Here is a 4,719-nt window from a genome sequence, read left to right on the forward strand (position 1 = left end):
GGTTCAATTATTCCATCTGTGTCAGTGGCGGGAAGACCCTCCCTGAGGATTCGTCACCGCCATGTAGGAAGAGTGAAACATACTGGACTCGTTGAGGGAAGGGGGAGCTTCGGTGGAGATCTGGAGGCAGAGAACCGTGATCTGGCTCCAATGGACCTCCACATGTGGTTTTGGTTTCGACTTGCGGTTTGGCTGCGGCTTCCACACACCATCCTTAAAGGTTTCGGCATTTGATTTCCATTGGTTTGAGGCCTTTTTTTTTTTTTTTTTTTTTTTTTTTGCAAATGCTTTGTTTTTCTTTGGAGGCGTTTTAGAAAAATCCACTAAAGGTAGTAAAAATGGCATTTATTAGGCCTGACATAAACGCTACATAAAACTCTTACACTTAGAGGTCGTAGATCAGGGTAGATCTGAAGCTGCATGAGCACGATAGTTGACTATTTGTTATTGATTTGTGCCGTGTCTGGACTTATTTCAAGTCCGATTGACTTTCCTTTTCTTCGTCTAAATCGTCACACCAGGATTGGCCTGAATGGTTCCATTTCAGCAATGTGGTTAGCCCCCTTTATTACTGTAACTAAGAAAAAATAATGACTAACAATAAAAGTAATAATGACAGTAAATATAATATATTTTTGCAATGACGTTTCTCTTTATTCTATTATAGATGCTAATTACCTTTGCTCGCTTTATTTCGACTTTTTTTTTTTTTTTTTTTTTTTTTTACATTTTATAGTGTATTTGTATCTTGTAACAATTCCCAAATTCACATTTACACAAGGCATTTACATTAGTAAGTAAGTACAGATAACGTTCAACTTGTCAGGGATCCGGTCCTCAAACTGCTGCATCAATTTGTTTGTTTGTATTTGTATTGGTTTATTTTCACTCATCGTTGAACAGGGAATCACAGTGAAGCTCCCCGCTGTCCCTAAGCGACCAAATCTGTCAAAAAGAGAGCGGAGCGGTAATTGTACATGATAAAACATAAGTGTGCATGCAAATCTATATGTGTCGCAAAGGATCCCTCCGCTCTCTCTCTACATTCGGAACATGTCTATTTTTAGCGTATAAGATCCCATACAGTTATTTGTAAGGTTTACAGTACATGAACTGTTTTTAGTTACCCAAACCACTATGTTTCACCATGTTGGAAAATATACAGTATACTGTATATATGTGGCCCTTGGCAACCGATTGTACAGTCAGTGTCTCTAGGGTGGTTCAAAGGGGCTACACTTTGATTTAAATGCATGCCGCTCTCCAGGCATCAAGCAAAAACACACACAGATCGCTTCAAATTAGTGAAAAAATAATAAAAAACACAAAACAGAAAAGTCAAATCTGACACTGTATACAGGCACTTGAACTGTGGTACACTCTTTGAGTGTGAACATATTATTGTGTCTACTATTAAGTGCTGCAAAATAACAAATGTACACAAAAAAAAACAACAACAAAAAAATACAAATACAAATTTCATAATAGTGGAATAACAAAACAAATACAAAAAATAGAAAAGCACAAAAAAAACATTTACAAAAGAAATTATTGAGCCCCCCCAATGCATGTCTTTCATGTTTCATGAGCTGCCACCGTGCTGGATGAAGAGCGTACGACTCAGAACACTTGTCTGCGATATTTATTTACCGTATATACTGAACCGTGTGTACTGTATATACGGCACATACTGCACATACTGTATATGCTGTATATTTTTTTATATACTGTATATACAATATATCTGTATATACTGTATGTACTGTATATAGTGAACTGGACATAATGGAGACGTTTGTGACTCTGGACACTTAAACTGTCAGTCCGATAGACAGCCGCTGTCAACAGAAGTGAATCACAGCCTGATTCACCGCCATAATCTCATGGTCATTCTATGTGTGTGTGTGCGTGCGTGTGTGTGTGTGTGTGTGTGTGTGTGTGTGTGTGTGTGTGTGTGTGTGTGTGTGTGTGTGTGTGTGTGTGTGTGTGTAGAGTAGAACGCCTCTTTTGTGTTTGGTGATGTGGATGACATTTGAAAAAAGGGAAGCGGAGCCCACGGAAGGTTAACTGTCTTGAGCTAGCGGCGGCCATGTGACCCCCCCCCCCCCCACCCCCCATCGGCCCGTCTATCTTCCCTCTTTCCCTCTACTGCTCTATCCGTCTCATTCCATCCCTCGTCCTCTGTCATTTCCTCCATGCCCCCTCTCTCCCGTTGTCTTCGACGTCCGTGTTTCCGATCTCGAATCTCTTTCCGATTCTCCACACCCACGTAGAGGGCCAGGTGCCTCGGGGAAGAGCCGGAAATCCTCAAAATATTCGACCAAAACAAAAAAAGAAAGCGGCTCGGACCCAAACGTGGCTTCATTCCATGAACGTATTTCAATCGCAAGCCTAGTGTGTGGGAGTCTCTTCCCTTTTTTGGGTATTTACGATCGACCGATTTTGTTTGATTTCCCGAGTTCTTCACTCATGCTAAAAACAACGTCAAAGTATGTCTACATTGCATCGCATCTGAATCACCACTGGATAAATGCCATTTTACTGCATAACTTTACTTGAGGTTTACCTGGATGGACACTTACGTGTACCAACCTACAGTGTCATACTGTGTCGTTCTGCCGCTAGAAAACCTTTTTTTTTTTCTTTTTTTTTATAAAATGGTTGTGTTCATACCCTCCGTCCAGAGAGACCCTGAGATAATGGCTGCTACTGGAAGCCTTACTGTGACAGCAGTACTCTGAGCTCCTTCTAACACGTTATGCAGCGTGTGCATTGTTTATTTGCCCGGCAGGGCGTCTAAAGCGAAAGACTCTTGGGCGGCAAAAGTAGCCACATCAATGGCCGTAGAGTGGGTGTGTTGGGAGCGGGAGGATAGAGGAGGAGGAGGAGGAGGAGGTGGGCGGAGGTGGGCGGCGGTGTGCGGAGCTAAGTGCTTTCATATCACCGTGGTGATCGGTAAATGCCAGTGGCCCCCGGACTCAGATGAGGGGGCACCTGTAATGTCACATTGCGACTTGAAAAAGGAGCATGCAACCCCCACGCCACCCAAAGCGTTCATCTGGAGGCGGTGGAGCTGAGTGGGGGAGGGCGGCGGAGGTGCGCACCCCCGGGCTAATGACCAGCTGCCCGTCAGTTCGTCGAGCTAATGCACTCTGCTTGGACGTGCATTAGCACCCCTGCACCGTCTGTCACAAATATGTCCGTGTATACAGTATTATGTGTTCCGGTCCGGGGCAGTGGAGCGCTGTGTAGCTCTTGGCGCTAACAAACAAATGATTGAGCTGGAATACCAGCTTTTCTCGTCCAGAGATAGCTGGAACCCGGGGTGTCTGATGCTGAGATCACACTTCCTATTTTGGCAGTTTGATAATAGCATAAGTTCCCCATCATGGCCTCTTAGTCCGTTGGAATGAGTCAGCGGTGTTTGGCTAGTCTAGGGACGCTCCTCTCCTATCGCATATCCCAATATCTGAACCCCTGGAGCCACGGAGCCCGACCTGCTGCGTCAGCGAGGTGAGTCAAAACCAAAGAGATGACACCGTGGCACCACGAACAGCAGGGAAACGGAGCGTGTTCCACTCTATGCGTCGCATTACTTAAATAACATCCCTTGAATAGCCGCCGAGGGGGTATCATGTCGGGGCGCGTGTTCCGGGGGAAAAAAGGTTTTCTGTCACAGAGAAAACGGGCGAGCAACTAAGAAATTCCTGTCAAGTTTTGAACTTTCCCTCGCGCCATGAGTCACGTTTCTAGCAAAAAGGAGGTGGTGGGGGAGGGGGGGGGGGGGGGACATTGCAGCGGTAAATAAAAATAAAGAGGACGGAAAAACTTCAAAGGTTCCCGGTGACTCAGGGCTCACCTGCCGCGTTTCAATCACGGGGAACAGCGGCAGCCAAATGGAGAGAAACCCATCGAGAGGAAGTCGGAGAGAGAGAGAGAGAGAGAGAGAGAGAGAGAGCGAGAGAGAGACAGAGGAGTTATCCGACGGCGCATCTCCATATTCAGACTCGGGGGCAGAAGGTGAGAGACACTGAAAACGGCTGCTCCGTGGACAGAGACAACAGGAAAAACAAAAAAAAAAAGAAAAAAGAAAGCAACGGACACAGAGAGATCTACTGATTCCAGTTCATATTGACCTTTTAGGCAGGAACATTCAATGGTTAGTTATGATTGTATATGCGGGGAAATCAATTCCAAACAAATGCACAGAAGATATCAACGTGGCAGTTAGTAAGTCCCTCAATGTGTGGTCTCGGGCTTTGTTAGATAATACGAGCTGGGGGTATTGAGTTAATATTGTTATGCACTGATGTGTCCGTCGTATGCAAAGGCTTTACACTTGTAATGAAACTGCGTATGTGAGATAGTTGCTATTGCGGTTGAGAAAGCGTCCAGGCACGCTGGCAGAGTCTGACTCTGTGCCAGAATAAAAAGCCTGACTGTGGTCCCAGTCGGTCCACCGCCGGGAGGACCGTAGAGAGACGGGCACCCGTCAAATCATTGTTCCGCGGGCTCGGCCGGACACCTCTGGTCTCCCAGTTCGGTCGGGACTCCCGTGTGTCCCTCCGCCGCCTACGTTAGTCCATTGGGTTCCTCCCGTCCAAAGTCTGGCTGTAATCCGCTTCCTGCCTTCATCTCTCCGGTCTCCTCTTCCTTCCTGCTCCTCCTCCTTCCTCCTCCTCCTCCTCCTCCTCCTCCTCCTCCTCCTCCTCCTCCGCT

This window comes from Zeus faber (genome assembly GCF_960531495.2).
Source record: "Zeus faber genome assembly, chromosome: 11".
NCBI classification, from domain to species: domain Eukaryota; kingdom Metazoa; phylum Chordata; class Actinopteri; order Zeiformes; family Zeidae; genus Zeus; species Zeus faber.